Source organism: Haliotis rubra, unplaced genomic scaffold (assembly GCF_003918875.1).
Source record: "Haliotis rubra isolate DU_JTF1 unplaced genomic scaffold, ASM391887v1 Scf1607, whole genome shotgun sequence".
Classification (NCBI taxonomy): Eukaryota; Metazoa; Mollusca; class Gastropoda; order Lepetellida; family Haliotidae; genus Haliotis; species Haliotis rubra.
Genome location: NW_025765567.1, coordinates 32,179 through 49,807, shown reverse-complemented (window position 1 = coordinate 49,807; position 17,629 = coordinate 32,179). Strand labels below are relative to the sequence as shown.

The 17,629-nt window shown below is 39.8% G+C and overlaps 1 long non-coding RNA gene across 1 annotated transcript; it reads right to left on the bottom strand.

Annotated features, from left to right (window-relative positions):
• Positions 1–4,527: 4,527 nt before the first annotated feature.
• On the bottom strand, positions 4,528–15,904 carry LOC124271504. Its single transcript, XR_006897056.1, has 4 exons — positions 15,827–15,904; positions 14,824–14,886; positions 12,040–12,042; positions 4,528–4,539 (listed from the first exon to the last, which is right to left on the bottom strand). It is a non-coding gene; the product is annotated as an uncharacterized LOC124271504 (long non-coding RNA).
• Positions 15,905–17,629: the final 1,725 nt, after the last annotated feature.

Below are 17,629 nucleotides of genomic sequence, written 5' to 3'. Positions count from 1 at the left end.
TGTCTTTTAAAAACTGTGATATAAAAAGAGGCAAACGGCCTCTCAAACCAAAATCATGTAAATCCTTCAAAATGCCATGCTCCCAGGTCGTATCATAAGCTTTCTCAAGATCAAAGAAAATTCATACAGCATTTTGTTTATTTACAATACCATTTTAAACAAAGGTTTCTAAACGTACCAAATGATCAATGCTACTAGGATTTTTCTTGAAACCACATTGAATACTTGTTATAAGATTATTGGTTTCAAGATACCAAGTTAATCTATTATTCACCATACGTTCCATGGTTTTACAGAAACAGCTAGTTAGAGATATTGGTCTGTAATTCGACGGATCTGCATAATCCCTGCCAGGTTTTGGTATTGGGACGACAATGGCATTACGCCATGAAGGAGGAAATTCTCCAGACGTCCATATTTGGTCAAATATATCTAAAAGTGTCATCAGACATGGTTCAGGCAAGTGTTTCAGTAGCTGATAATGTATATTATCATCACCCGCTGCAGTGTCATGAGCTTGCTCAAGAGCAGTATGAAGCTCATGTAATGAAAACACTTCGTTATAATCTTCACCGTTATTTGATTCAAAATTAAGTTTTGTCTTTTCCTGTTGTTTCTGATATCTCTGAAACTCAGGGACATAATTTGTCGATGATCAATTTTTGGCAAGAGTTTCGCAAAGTTTATTTGCAATCTTAGATTTGTCAGTTATTAAATTATCACCCTCTTTAAGATGGTGAACAGCAGATTTGAACCTTTGCCTTTTATTCTCTGAATCATGTTCCATACCTTAGACATGGGCGCGCGGGAATTAATTTTGGAGACATAGTTCCTCCAAGATTGTCATTTGTTTTGTTTGCAGGTACGATGTACCTTCGCATTGAGTATTTTGAATTTATCAAATTATGGACAGTTGGATATTGGCGGAAATATAGACAACTCTAGAGAAGAAATAGGTTCCAGTTGCAGGATGTAGATAAGTGCTTGAATCATCATTGTATATACATAGGTCATTATTGGAGATGCAATCTTCCAGTATTTTACCTTTAGTATTAGTGTTGTTACTACCCCAGAGCGGGTTGTGACCATTTAGGTCACCCATAATAACACAGGGCTTCGGAAGTTGATCATAGATTAACTGTAGATCAGTCAGCTGAAGTGAGGATGAAAGTGGAATATATACAGAGCATAATGTAAATGCTACACCCAGAGTAAACCGCACTGCAACAGCTTGGAGATTAGTTTTAAGTGTCACAGGGCTGTGAATAACATCCTGTCGTATAAGGATAGAAGATCCTCCAGTGGCCCTATCACCCAGAGGAGAATAATGATGATAGGCTGTAAACTGGCGTAAAGTAAAATTTTCCATCTGTTTCAGATGCGTTTCTTGCAGACAGAATGCTGATGTTGTCCGGGACTAATAGCTGTAGTTCATTAAAATTAGTCCTCAGACCTCTACAATTCCACTGCACGATATTAGTACAATGACCTATCTTTTAGGTGGATTGATAGGGGACCTAGCTACCCCTCACTTTCTTCGAGGGCGACGAGCTATATGCCCTGGGATGAATACTTTCTGACACATCAATGTCCTCGAGTGAACCATATTTGTTATATAATTGTATACAGTTTTCTGAACCCTTAGAGGGTCTACCACTTCTTTTTTCACACTTTCCGTCCCAGGTATCACTGTATTGTTGACCACTTTCTTCGAAATTGTTTCAGATCGAGTCTTCTGACTGGACTGAGACAATAATTGTACTTCATCCTGAATCGACTTTGAAGTCTGACTAGACTGTTCAGGTGCAAGGAGCTGAGGGTATCGTTTGTAACTCAAGTCAAGTCTGTTTGACACCCTATTGAAATACTGGATACTGGCGAATTTACTTTTGACAAGCTTTTGGAGGGTGTCCCGACGACTGATGCATATGAATCATTTGGAACCGTTGATTCAACAAGCTTTTTAGCATCAGCGAAGCTAAAGTTTTGAGTAAATCTAACCTTGTTTATTTCCATTTTGTTCCGTTACAAAGTAACTGGTGTATTTTTTAGCGGAACACTCTTCTGTGCCGGAGTTTGTTTTATGTACCACGTAGAAGCGCAATCACGCGCCACCGGGGTTTTCACCCAACTCAGAGTTGTTAACTCTAACAAAGTGCAGGCTACCATAGTGTAAGTACTCAAGGCATTGTTCATAAATTCATGGTAAAGTTTAGTCACATGACATGTAATATCTGTGGATTTTGTCGCTTCTTTGGAACTAAGACTTCCCTGTCACCGCCAAATTCTATTTTTAGATCATATGTTAGGTCAACATTTATGCAACTCCTGAACGAAATATGTCTGCCTGTTGTTTCCTTGCAGCCATTTGCCGTGTACAGTTAACCTTCCCGGAATAAATGAAGGGTCGATGCCTTATGCTGAAGTTATTTTCATCGGGAGGGCTCGGGTTAAACTAAACCGCTAGATCCCCCACTCGGCCCAACTTCGGGGGTGAGACGGAACATGTTTGTTTTTTCCATATTGTGCAGTCTTTAGAAAAGAATGAATTATTACTTGAACAATTTGTGCATTTTAAAAATGTACTATTACAATCTTCAGTTACATGTGAAGTTTCGCTACAGTGAGCACAGGTTATAGGCTTTGTGCAAATGTTGACACCGTGACCATACTTTTTGCATCTGAAACGTCGCAAGGGATTTGGGATGTAAACCAACCTTGACAGACTTTGGAGGATTTGGTGAAGAGAAGGAAAAGAGGTACGTGTTTGTCGGAATTACGTCATTGCTTTTGCGGGTGGTGAATCGCTTGCCATGTCACTCCCTGATCTTTCATTTCGGATACAATGTCCATTTCGGCCAACAAACGATTTCTGTCACTTATAATGCCTTTGCTGGTGTTCAGTGTTCTGTGCGCAGTAACTGAAACATGGATTCCAGCAAATGTTTCTGAAGTCATCAGGTTGGTGGCTTGTTGTTTCCTAATGCATTCGATCAATAAACACCCCGAACGCAAGCGTTTTATGTTCTTCACTTCACCTGCGATGCCATATATACCCTTAGAAATCACAAAAGGATTCAGCTTTAGTGGTGTCTCGTCTACAGTGTCGAGAACCAGGAAACGTGGCCAGTGTTCTGTTGATTTGGATGGTCTCTGCTCATCATCATTATCGAGTGGACGTTTGGTTTTTTTGGTGGGGGTTTGGTAATCCATGGCAAGTTTAATTTAATTCATCATCCGGGCTCCCCGCCCACCACGAAGTATTACAAGGACAACGCTAATCACAAGTGGGTTGCACCAAGGATACCCGGATGATATACTCAAGCGGAATAATCAACAAGCAATTATTCCACCAGATTGGCCCATGAGCCACTGTCTTCTGGACATAGGGCTCTAGGCAAATTATTTTATCTCAGTTGTACAATCAAAATATAAATATATCATCATGAAGGCAAGACCACTGAAATTTTTTTTCAATAATTTCTTAAATTTTTGCAGCAAATTTTACATGTACAGGGCTTAGCATGACCAGCTGATTGATAGAACCGGGCCAGTTCTACCACCCGTCTAGGTGAAGTAAGGGGCAAAGTGGTGTGTATGGCAGAGGAACGCTGTTCCTGGAACCAGTGCCCTCAACCACCAGACTCCCGTCCTCTACCGACACAGGGGCGCAACCCAAGGCACACGGGTTGCCAATTCAGTCTAATGACCAGCAATGGGCTGCTGTGGACCACTGTGGCCCCGGGTCCACTCAGGGGGTTGAAGAGCGCTTAGCGTTACCCAGCACCCACCACGAGAAGGTGGCTCTTCATGGGTGCCCCGGTGAAAAGAAATAAAGTTATAAAAAGACGTTTTTGACATTTCATGAGATTTAAATTCATACTTCAAAGAAGAACGTGTGAATCGTTATCGTGAACGCCCACAAGTAAGATAAAATAGCGGTGCATATGATATGTGCGGACTATTGACAATTGGCGATGACACCGGGTATTCATCACAATGGCAAATACATTTAATGAGAATTACGTCTTCTTTGTAAGAGTGGCAGTCGTGTGAAGACAAATTCTTCGGGCGAGTGCTGAGTAACGAAGAAAGAAGTCACAACAACTTATTTCTATTTACACTATCAAAGCTCCTTTTTGAAATCCACAAAGACAACACAAAGTTTATCCTTTCGGAGACTTGATGGTCTGCTTTATAACAGTGGCGATGGGGTAAACTTGCGGTTTCTTTTAAACCAACGTCACAACACAACTGAGCTCAAATAAGTTTATTGCCTGTACTCCGAAAACAAGTCCCAAATACAAACAATTCAAAGTCAAATAGAGCTAAAAAAGTAATGGGTACACATGTGAAGGCACCCGTGAAGAGACACCTCCTCGTGGTGGGTGCTGGGTAACGCTAAGCGCTCTTCGACCCCCAGTTGTGGACCCGGGGGTATATTTGGTCAACCAACCCGTTTGCCGTGGGTTGCGCCCCTGTGTCGGTGGAGGACGGGTTTCTGGTGGTTGAGGGCACTGGGAGCCTTGAACCGTGTTCCTTTTGCCTAACACACCACTTCGCCCCTTACTTCACCTAGACGGGTGGTAGAACTGGCCCGGTTCTATCAATCGGCTGATCACGTCATGCCCTGCGCATGGAAACATTCCCAATTTAAATTTCTATACATTTCTATAATGTTTTTATTGAATGTTGTCATTTAAAATTATATTGTATTTGTTTATATTTGCCTAGAGTCCTATGCCAGAAGGCGGTGGCTCATGGGCCAATCTGGTGATTTTGACCTCCAAATTCAGTATGTGTCCAATTTCTTGTCATTGGGCAGAACCTCCCTGGCATTTACTTTGGTATACAAATATTGCTATTTGTGTCATACTCACTGGAGTATAACATTCCTGTATCCCTGGTGTCTGCATGCTGGAGATCCGATGCAATTAGACACCGTCCTTGTTGACACTCCGTGGTGGGTGGGGAGCAGGGTTGTCGAACCACCTTTTTTCATTATGTCTCAAATACACTTTGGTTCCAAAAGACGACATCTCGATGCAAGTGATGATGATCATGACATTACTGTAGATTCCTGGGCTCGATTCATTGTCATCGAGGCTTTAGATCACAGTCCAATTAAACTCAATCCTTTTGCGATTTCAAAGGCTGTCAATGGATATTGTGGAGAAGTGAAAAAATGTCACTCGCCTTCGTTCTGGCTCTTTGCTAGTGGAGTGTTTGCGAAAACAGCAGTCATTGAACCTTTTATCTATCAAACAATTTGCCAATGTTGAGGTTTCTGTTTCAGCACATAAAACATTAAACTCATGTAAAGGAATTGTACGAGATCGTGCTCGATGTCTATCTGACATGAATGAAAATGACATCTTCGCTGAAATGAAGACTCAAGGAGTGACTGATGTCAAACGTTTCACTAAAAAGCAAAATGACAATATTATCATGACTAACACTTATCTGTTCACGTTTTCCCTCCCAAAACTGCCAACAAATATTAAAGCCGGTTATTTTAATATCGGAGTTAAGGTTTACGTTCCCAACCCTCTCCGATGTTACAGGTGTCAAAAGTATGGTCACGGAGCTAAGAACTACAATCGTGAAACTGTATGCTCCCGTTGCAGTGGTACTCATGAGAGTTCCACTTGCACTACAGAAACTTTAAAATGTCCAAATTGCAACGGAAAACATCTGGCCTCCTCCAAATCGTGCCCGGCTTTCGAACATGAATCCAAAATTATCCAACTTAAGTGCAAAAACAACGTTTCGTATCATGAGGCTAAAAAGTTATTGATGTCAAAATCATCATCGTCGTCTTTGTCAGCTAAAACGTTTTCAGCCGTTGTATCATCTCAACAACCTACTCCAGCTCCGGTGAAAGTATCTGTAGCTCGTCAAACGACACTATCATGGGTTGACCAGCAAGTTACACTGGACACAGCTGCTCCAAATCCTCAAGTTGACACTAAAACTTCAACAACATCAGCATCTCAAACTGATGTTATGCCCTTACAGCCTTTACCAGCAATTACATCTGTGACTAAAACCAAAAGCAATTAAAAAAATTCAGGGCAAAGACCATTTATCCGGAAAATAAAATAAAAAATGGGAAGAAAAGCCAGGTCCCTCCAACACTTGGAGGAACCTTCTTCACTTCCAAATGCTGTTGAGGTTCATAATTCATTTGAACCTCTTGACAGGGAGGTCAGTCCTTCGCAGTTTGTGAAGGATAGTAGACCTCAATCCCGATCTCAAGTTGAGCCCCCATGAATGGCTCACATAATATCATTCAGTGGAATTGCAGAGGACTATGGATTAATTTTAATGATTTACAATTACTGATACAGGATTTTAAACCTTCGGCTTTCTGTTCACAGGAGACATACTTAACAACTACTGAGAAACTTGACTTAAGACAATACAATTCTTACAATTTCTTCTCACCTCCGGGTGTTAGAGCAACTGGAGGTTTATCGATTCTGGTGAAGCAAGGTGTTATTCATAGCCCTGTTTGTCTGAATACCCCCCTCCAAGCTGTTGCTGTCCGTATAACTTTGCACATTGTTTTTACTTTGTGTTCAATCTATGTTCTTCCATCTTCATCTCTTCAGCATGTTGATCTACAGGCGTTATATGATCAACTTCCCAAGCCATGTATCATCATGGGTGATTTGAATGGGCAGAACCTTCTTTGGGGAAGTACACATACCAGTAATAAGGGAAACGTACTGGAAGAATCTCTTTCCAACAATGACATATGTCTCTTTAATGATACTTCCAACACGTATTTACATCCTGGTACAGGTACTTATTCTTCCCGTGATCTGTCCATGACAGACCCTGATCTGCTGAATCAGTTGGAATGGTCAGTCCACAATGACCTGTGTGGCAGTGATCATTTTCCAACCCTTCTTAAAGCTATAACTCCGTCAGATGTTCCTCCAATATCAAGATGGAATTTCAAAAAGGCTAACTGGCCTTTCTACGAAAGTCTCTCTGCTACCAATCTCAAACCTGACATTTTCATGAAATACGTGATGCCATAAAATGTTTTTCAGATGAACTACATAAAATAGCTGACGAGTGTATCCCTAAGTCCTCTGCAATTCCTCATGTGCGAAAACCGTGGTTTAATAATGAATGCAAACAGGCTAGGAAGGCACGGAAGAAAGCTGAACATTTTTTCCGTCGCCATCCTATGGTCCACAATTTAGACAAATTTAAAATTTTAAACGCCAAAGCATGACGTACTTTCAAGCAAAATAAACGCCAATCTTGGCGCAACTATGTATCAAAAATTAATTCGCGCACACCGATATCAAAAGTGTGGAATATGATCCAGAAAATCAAAGGTAAGGGCTCTAAATCTAGCATTCACCATCTTAAAGATGGGAATCACTTATTGACCAATAAATCAGATATTGCTAATAAATTAGGTGAGACGTTGGCTAAACATTCTTCCTCATCTAATTATGTACCCGAATTCCAAAAATATCAAAAACAGCAAGAAAAGAAACCTATTAATTTTAATTCAGATAATGGGGAAGATTACAATGAAACATTTTCCATACATGAGCTTTATATTGCTCTTGACAAGGCTCATGATACTGCTTCAGGAGCTGATGGTATACATTATCAACTCCTGAAGCACTTACCTGAATCATGTTTAGAGACGCTTTTACATATTTTTTATGACATTTGGAACTTTTCCTTCGTCGTGGCGGGATGCTATTATTATTCCCATACCTAAACCTGGACGTGATCATACTGATCCCTCTAATTATAGACCAATTTCACTGACTAGCTGCGTTTGTAAAACCATGGAACGCATGATCAACAATCGACTTGTTTGGTACTTAGAAACCAATAACCTTATAACTAATATATACTGAACCGCAAAAGAAACGCAAGTTGATTTAGAAATGTCAATATTTCTGAATCTGTGGAACAAACAATCTTAACACTACGAAAAAACAACAGACAAGTGATTGTTGAAGAAATGAGTCGTGATCTCTGGTGAAAACAACACTTAAGTTTACTGTAAAAGCATATGTTATCACTCCACCCTCACACACCAAAAATGGCACGAAACAGTGTGTCAATCAGTAGCGCGTGTGACCACCATTGGCTGCAATGCAGGCAGCACAACGACGTCTCATCGAGTCAACAAAAGTCTGAAAGAAGGCTTGGGGAATTTGATTCCATTCCCTGACCAATCTGGCTTCCACATCTCTAAGGTTTTGAGGTTGAGCAGCTGTCTGTATCCGTCTACCAATTTCATCCCACACATGCTCGATTGGTGCCATATCCGGGGACAGAGAGGGCCAGGGCAGTACAGCAATGTTGTTCCCTCTGAGGAAGTCCATAGAGACCCGTGCAGTGTGAGGACGAGCATTGTCCTGCTGGAACGCCTGGAGCTGAGGTTGGGCCTGGAAGAGCGGTACAACGTGGTGTTGAAAGACCTGATCTCTGTAGACTACAGCAGTCACACGTTGACGAAACACGTGTAAACGTGTTCTGTGGTGGTAGCTGAAGCCACTCCATACCATGAGTCTTCCACCTCCCCAGCGTTCAGCTTCCACAACAAAACAGTTGGCGTAACGTTCATTACGTCGTCTCCATACACGTAATTGGCCATCGGCCCGGGACAAGTTGAATCTGGACTCATCAGAAAACAACAGTTGTTGCCATTGTTGACGTCGCCAACGCTGGTGTTGTCGCGCCCACTGTAAACGATTTTGGCGGTGACGTTGCGTCAGAATCGGTCCGACGTAAGGACGGCGACATCTGATCCATGCTGCCCGCAGACGATGACGAACAGTGTCTGCAGAGATGTGACGTTGTGGCCCTTGAATGGTTGTGTCGCTCGTTGCTGTCGGTTACGTAGATGAGTAACCCGGATGTGACGATCTTGTGCTGGCGTTGTTACCCTGGGACGTCCTGAACGTGGTCGGTCTGGAACATTACCGGTTTGACGATGCCTTGCAGATAGTCTTGTGATTGTTGTCACGTGACATCTGAAGTGCCTGGCCACTTTAGTTGGTGTGGATCCGGTCTGCAACATTCCAACGGCGATTTATCGTTTCTGTTCAGTTAGACGTGGGATGTTTTCTCCGCGTTGTCACAGTCAATTTTGTGTTCTATGGTGTTTTTTTGAATGACCTGCCTTATAAAGCTTCAAACTGGAGTGAAATACACGCATTTTTGTGTGAAACGGCAAAACCATCTTCGAATGCCTGGTTCTATAATGGTATACTTTGTTGTCCTAAAAGGAATGCATTTGGAACGTATGTTTTGAAAATAGTAACTTGCGTTTCTTTTGCGGTTCAGTATACAATGTGATTTCCGTAAAACCGTAGTACCATCGATCATTTAGTGCGCTTAGAATCTTTTGTGAAAAATGCCATAATTAATAAACAGCATGCAGTGTCGATCTTTTTCGATTTAGAAAAAGCATACGACACAACATGGAAACATGGATTTTAAAAGATTTACATGACTTTGGATTACGAGGCCGTTTGCCTCAATTTATATCCAACTTTTTAAATGACAGGCAGTTTCAAGTCCGAGTGGGTTCAACCCTGTCTGACCATTACAATCAGGATCAGGGAGTCCCGCAAGGCAGTATTTGTCTGTAACATTGTTTAGTATCAAGATTAACTGTTTATCAAAGGTTTTAAATGATTCAATTGATGGATCACTTTTTTGTGGATGATTTCTTGTCGCGGTAAGAATATGCATACTATTGAACGGCAACTGCAGCTGTGTTTAAATAAAATAAATAAATGGTGTCTTGAAAACGGCTTTAAATTTTCTAAATCCAAAACTAATTGTATACATTTGTGTAGAAAATATAAGCCTCATAAGACCCAGAACTATCTTTAAATGGCACTCCCATCAAAGTTGTTAAGGAGGCCAAATTCTTGGGCCTAATTTTTGTAGAAAATATAAACCGAATACAGACCCGGAACTGTTTCTCAATGGCACTCCCATCAAAGTTGTAAAGGAGGCCAAGTTCTTGGGTTTAATGTTTGATTCTCATTTAACGTTTTTGCCGCATATTAAATCCCTTAAAACTAAATGCATGAAGGCACTCGACTTGTTGAAAGTTGTCTTAAATTCTAAGTGGGGAGGGGAGGGGATCAAGCCACTCTCCTACATCTATATCGATATTTGGTCCGCTCTAAACTTGATTATGGCTCCATCGTATATGGTGGAGCCTGCAAAAGCAACTTAAAACTATTAGCTTCTGTCCATCACCAAGGTCTAAGACTTTGTCTTGGATCCTTTAGAACTTCTCCTGTTGACAGTCTCTATGTCGAGGCAGATGATCCATCTCTTACACATCGCCTTATAAAATTATCCTTGCAGTATATAACAAAAATTTATTCTAACGAGTCTAACCCTGCATTCAAATGTGTCTTTAATCCTCTTCATGAGGATTTGTACAACAAAAAGCCTTCTCTTGTTCCGCCTCTTGGTTTAAGAATTAAACCATTCATTTCTGCTGCTGGCATTGAGCTGGAAAATATAGCTCCTTCTCGTCTTCTTTCTTCTTCTCCTTGGCAGTTGGTTAGGCCACAAGTTGACCAAACATTAACAGCATTTAAAAAAACAGGAACTAATGAATTACAATATAAACAAGAATATAATCAATTAAAAAATAAATATAATACGTACAAATCCGTATTTACAGTTGGGTCCAAGGATGGTGGCGTGGTGGCATGTGCCACTGTCATTGGATCCTGAACAATATCTTCTCGACTACCAAATAACAGCTGTATTTTCACTGCAGAAGCTAACGCCATATTAACAGCTCTTAAATATATTAATAAACACCGTAAATTTACACAATACATAATATTTTCCGATTCTCTTTCGTGTCTTCAGGCTATTAAAAATCTCTCTTGTAAACATCCACTTTTATTAGAAATTATTGAATTGTATAATGAGCTTGCTACTGGCCAATGCGACATAGTCTTTTGTTGGTTGCCCAGCCACGTTGGCATTTCTGGGAACACAATGGCCGATCTTGCTGCTAAGGCAGCACTCAACAAATCTGTGACACCACTTCTTATTCCATACTCAGAGTACAAAACGGCTATTAGATCTTATATCCGCGATCTGATGCAAAAAAAGTGGTACACCCAAGTCGGTATCAATAAATAGCATGAAATAAAACCCTATATCGGTTACACTTACTTGGGTTGTCAGTCCAGATTTGAAGAGGTCATCATGCGACGATGTCGTATTGGCCATACAAGGTACTCTCACAAATATTTGTTAAAAGGTGAAGATCCTCCGTTTTGTATCCCTTGTGATGAGAGAGTCACAGTCAAGCATCTCCTGCTTGACTGTGTCGAATTCTCCATCATAAGGGATAAATATATTTCAATGTTAAAACTGTTAAGGATCTTTTGTAATTCTGTTCACCTTCATTTAATACTTGCCTTTTTAAAAGTAATTGATTTAATTAATGAATTTTGATTAATATGTTCTGTAGGTAGATGTGTTTTAATGATTGGTAGTGTAGATTATGAGGTTAGATTGTTAGTGGCTGTATCCTCAAAGGGGGTTGAAGTAGCGTAAAATTAGTATCCTCCTGAGAGGGTACGTAAGTCCAAAAAACGTTCAAAGTAAAATTTTCACGTCCTGTGTTTTAAACGTAGTATTCTTGTAATTTTAATATGTGGCTAAATGTTCCTACTTTTGGCCAACAGCTGAAGGGATGGTGTAAATCCAGCTAGGGTGCATTCAGGTAGCAAAAGTAATGTAAGTCCCCATGGTCCCTAATTTGGTGATCTACCTTCAGTTGTTGGTGATCTATAGCCCGTTTTTATATTGTATTGTCTTCGTAAATAAATTAGTTTTACATGTTCATGGTTTAGACTCCATCTGTGATACTCTAGTTATTTTACAGTCCTTCGATGACTGATTATTTGGCAACTGTAATTTATTGTTTATGTAAAACATTTCTCGTCACTATATGGCTGAAATATTGCTGAGGTGACGTTAAATTCTAACTCACTCACTCACTCACTCACACATGTGAAAATTAGTTGGTGAGCTATATTGTATAAAACTATAATAAAATACCTTGACACGAAGACGCATATCCAAATGTTGAATTCACCAACATACAATTGACGATTGTACGATACTTCGCTCAGTTGGTGTGACTTCAGTTAAAGCGTTTTCTCGACCCAGGTTCAAATCCCCACATGGGCTAAATGTGTGAATTCCTCCGTCGTGATATTGTTGGAATATTGCTTAAAGCGACATAAAACCACACTAACGCACTGGTTTGTCCATAGACCGTCGTCGCATGGCAGGGGCACTGCTGTGAGGCCTCGGTATGTAAATTTGTGCAAATATATACTCATTCCAATGATGGTAGTCACCCCTTTTCCCACCCCAACCCCACACACACCTCCCCCCACACCCCCCACAACGTCCCCCTCTCCAATTAAAAAAATTGAAGGGGGTGACAACCATTATTGGCATGAGTATACTTTGCGGCACACACATTAGCGACATCTTTTTATGCAAATTTCATTATTTGTTTCTATTACCAAACTTCTACAGTATCCAATGTCACTATTTCAGTTTGTAACCTGTTATGTTGTATACAGTATAGGTTCCTAGCGTTAAAATATAGTCAATATTGGTTTTGGCCCTTCTTGAATCTAATGAGTGCCGGGCGAGACATATTTACTATTTCAAATAATTGTAATCTGTTTTGTATACTTCAGCAAATATGTTTTACACATGCGTAGGCTGTAAATATGTACCACCGTCCGTCCGAATTAAGGATGAAAAAATGGAGATGCACGTGCATATTAACCAACTGGTATTGCGTGCGGCATCGACACTTCGGGGTTTTATGTCTACAGCATAAAATTGTTTTATCAACATTGAAGAAGTCGGTGAGTCAATAATGAAGCATACAACTTGATGGTTAACACACTAATCTTGATACCGGTGTAAGAATCTACATCGAAACGTCTTTCTATGCAATAAACAAGAAGTTGTAATCCATTACAGAATAAAAGATCTGAGTAAATGAAGCCTGGTTCACGAGTCTGTGAAAACAGAACAAAACTAATAAAATCATTTTCACAGACCACAATTAATTAAATAGTAATGCTACAGTATGTCACAAAGCCAGTGTATGTTTCTCTCACTGTATTTGTACTGACGCTCCTTGTTGTAATAGACTGCCTCCGTGGTGTAGTGGTTAGAGCGTCCTCTCGGAGAGCGGAAGGTTAAGCCTTGGCTAGTACAAGCAGCCACACATACATACCCATGCATGTCGTCATATGAGCAAAATACTCTTAAGTACGACGCTAAACCCAATTTCACCCCATCTCACCTATTTGTAATGCTTTTGTTTTTGTGTTGTAGCAGTTTGGATTGATTTGTAAACCTAGTTTATTTTATAATGCAATTGCTTATTGTATAACATTTCTTTGTCCTCATTGGTTTCACAGCGATTCTTTTGCCTACAGACTGACTGACTGAGTTTAGTTTTACGCCGCTTTTAGCAATATTTCAGCAATATCACAAAGGGGACTCTAGAAATGGGCTTCACACATTGTGCCCATGTGGGGAATCGAACGCTTTAACCACTAGGCTACCCCACCGCCCCTTTGCCTACAGAATTGAAGACAACTTACATATAATGTAGGAAACTGACAAGTAACATATGTATCAGAACTAGTGTTGCAGAACAAAACTGATTTATTGCTCATTTTGTTTTGATGCACATTTGAATCCTCCCCACCTCATCATTCAGTGCCAGAACTTGATACACTTCGCATTCTCAGACGTTTTGAGGCACCAGACCGAAGACGATATTCTGATATTGATCTTGTGAACCGTGCTCTCGCATACGCTGTGTATGAAAAGGAAAATAGAAGCATGATGTAATTTGTTAGACAACTGGAACGGTCCCTTTCCTGATTACTTATCATGTTTCAACGGAAACAACATTCCACTATAATAATCACATTATATGAAGTAATTTCCAATGGAATATGACACCATGTACGTACAATATCACAGGTTAAATAAGTATACAAAATATTCAATATGCATGTCAAATACTTTAAATTGACATATTCACAAATTATTTTAACGATCAATTCAGTGTTGATATACATTGGACTAATTACTGATATTAAGAGTGATTAAAAGAGGTTTACAAAGTGTTCTATGACACTGTCATTTGATTCTGAATGTACAGGATTTTGATTTAGTAGGAATTTGACATACAAAGAAAGCATGCTATTGTGACTATCTTAGAAGTACAGTGGACTCTCTCTAAACCGACATCTCTCTAATCCGACATTCCCTGTAAACTGACATATATATATTTGGTCCCTATATAATATAATATAAGAAACTCCCTCTAATCCGACATCCCTCTATCCCGAATTCCGACACTCAAATCCGGTTCCAAAACATGTTTAAGTGCAAATTGACTCTCTCTATTGCTTTGTACCTGAAGTCACTATGGCAAGACAATACAAAACATGAGCTTGACAACTGTAGACGCGAGGTTAGTATCACTGTCTTTCATTGCTGTCCGCAATATTGTGTTTGTACTGCCTCTGAACTTGTACAACTACTCTATTTTGAGCAGCTATTGTAGTGAGACGTCGAACGCTGTAAACTATGTTTATGTAATTGCTGATTGTACAACAATTCTTTCTTTGTCGGTTTTACATCGAATTTCCTGTACACCAAGACTCTGGGTTAACGTATTGGTTTAACTTGGGAATAGACACGTAACACAATCAACATTTGTCTTCGACTTACTGGTTGGGGCCAGCTTGATTTGTTGTCGTTCTGCAACAACACATTCTGCAGTCAACAGAGTGGCTGAAAAAGAATACAGTAAGACTAGGGTGAAATTCAACTCTGATATCCTATCAAAGCATACGTGTAACACTGTAGCCAGTACGATCACACCCAAAACACACAATAGTATCTGTCCGAGTGTTAGCAGGAAGTCCAGGTTTGTTATCATTGATACAGATCCTTGGGCTTTACATTCAGATAATTGAATCGCATTGTATAACACTTGCATATGGATCTTCGGATGTACATGGTTCTTTAAATGAATTAAAATTAAGCAACTAAAGATAAAATTCGTCTATGTCTTCTCACATTGAGCTTGTGAATTTAGTTATATTAAGCCACGAATAGAGGATGAAGTTCAAATGAAGCTGCAGTCTTTTACACGTGTGACCAAGACGAAACATGTAAAGTGTGTAGGACAAGATATGGTACGTGGTATTGCTCTGCCTGGTGCTCGGCACTTAGGTGATGTACTAGAGACTGGATGCCTTGGAGTCGGTATAATGTGTCTGATTAGGATATCCTTTTTGCGCTGCGGCATGGTATGTCACTATGTTAGTGTGAAGAGATAATGTCGGTCTGTAGGGCATTTGCAGCGGTATCATGATTAATGGTGGGTAGTCTGTGTAGATTTGACTTTGGACTGAATGTTAAATTAAGTGTCTAAATCTCTCAGAACCATTTTACCTTTATCTACCATGACTATGTTAGTGTGGAACAGAAAATGCTTACCTGAAGGGAGTTTGCAGCGGTATCATGAGTAATGGTGGTCTCTGCGAACTGTAGATTTGACTTTGAACCGAATGTTAAATTAGGTATCTCGATATTTCAGAACCCTGTAACCATTTCCTATCATGACATATCGGATCATAAACACATCAAAGCAAATGTACATTGTACCAGTTCTTATAGTCTCGGCATTATACTGTGTTAGTGTAAACACAAGTGTTACTATACATACCAAGAACCATCAGGAGAAACAGCTTCATGTTCGTTGATGAGATGTCCCAACAAAATCTACAGCAAGGATGGAAGTGATGCTCTTGGTCTCAACCATGACTTTAAATATGTTTTCCCGCCACAGTGAAAGTGTTTATTGGTTGCAGCTGGTATTCAGGTAGATCCTAAAAAAATGCACGTGATTATTTTACTGCTTACCTTGATTAAATACTGATTCATGTTTCATCATAAAAAAATATCTATATTGTGATATTGTTGGGTAGCCGAATATGGATAGCATTGATTCATAGGTCATGTGGGCTCTGCTTCTGGTTCGCTCTGAAAAGTCAGCGATAATGCTAACTTGCTCCTTGTTATCTCAATATCCAGTATGGATAATTCGGGTGATTTTTAAACCTATTGTTGAATTGGCCTGGTCACGATAACCTCGGAACTAGTTACACTGTTTAATCCTAATGAATAACAAGATCATTCAAATATGTTTGAGGAGACCGAATAACACAGACACACATACATTACATGCGCGCACACACACACACGCACATACAATACACATACTCATATGAGAGAAGTCCTTTTGGAATCATTAATGAAGGTCTACATATATTTCAAACTGAATTTTATTTACAGAAAACCAACAGTGTCTTTTGTTAACTATCAGAGACCCTATCTCCTTTATCCTTTGAGTACACAATGCATGGTTTTCCGGTTGGGGAAATCATAGACTGAAAGTTCATGAACCAATGATTATCGAGATGTAATTTACGAATGACCTTACAATTAAATGTGACGAAGGTGTCATCGTGCTTTTGTCGTATTCATCTCATGTATTTGTGGGTCATTTTTTATGGAGTATTAACATGTTAACAATTACTGATGCTTTTATGCTGATATCTGAGACAAACTGAGGGGTAAGTTTATTAGCTTGTCTAATATTTAGAAGCTTCAATTACCATGTCGTACAAGCAGCAACACCATAAAATGCATTCATAATCAGTCCTTTGCATGATTACTGGGGTAAAGTTGTGAATTTAAACTCTAAAGTATATACTTGAATAGCTGACCTCCCAAGCTACTCTGCACAATACATTGTTTTGTGGCAAATTTTTCAACCAGGAAGAGTGTTCATAGTGTAATCTACTCTTTTCGTTGACAGTCGGGAGGGGGGTAATGCTATGCCATATCTTGACTTGTGCTACGTTTAGATGGAGAGTTCTTGGAGGTACCACGTAAAACCAAAAGCGCACGACCATGGCCATCCCAACATGGTCCATGGTCTTACCAAGAATATATGGATGGAGCGATCCCGAACTGTTAGCCAATATATAGGGGGCGTGCCTCTGCCCTGTTCATATCACATTACATCACGAAATGCGAGATTCTTTTACGGACTGAAAATCAGAGGAATCTGAGCAAAATTTGGGAATCAACGTGAGGCAATATCTAAAGGATACTGACTCATCATGAGGGCTGAAGTCAAGCCTATTTCGACAAGCAACAATGAAACACTTGGCATTAACTGTTTCAACAAGCCTGTATTATTCAGTGAGGAAATACCATCTTCAACAAAAGTAATTTACATGAAATAAAGTGATAAAAATAAGTGACAAAACCCCTTTCACATCAAGAAGAAAGCGATTGTACAATTCCGACTATATCGTGTGCACGTGTTTCATTAGCGTCCACTGATACAGCCAACTAATCTAGCAGTTTAAGATGCCTTAAGTCGTCTGAATCAAAGCAAAATAATTTAAAATATCTATTTAAAAAATCCATCCATAAACTGGAAGGCAAAGGATCACTT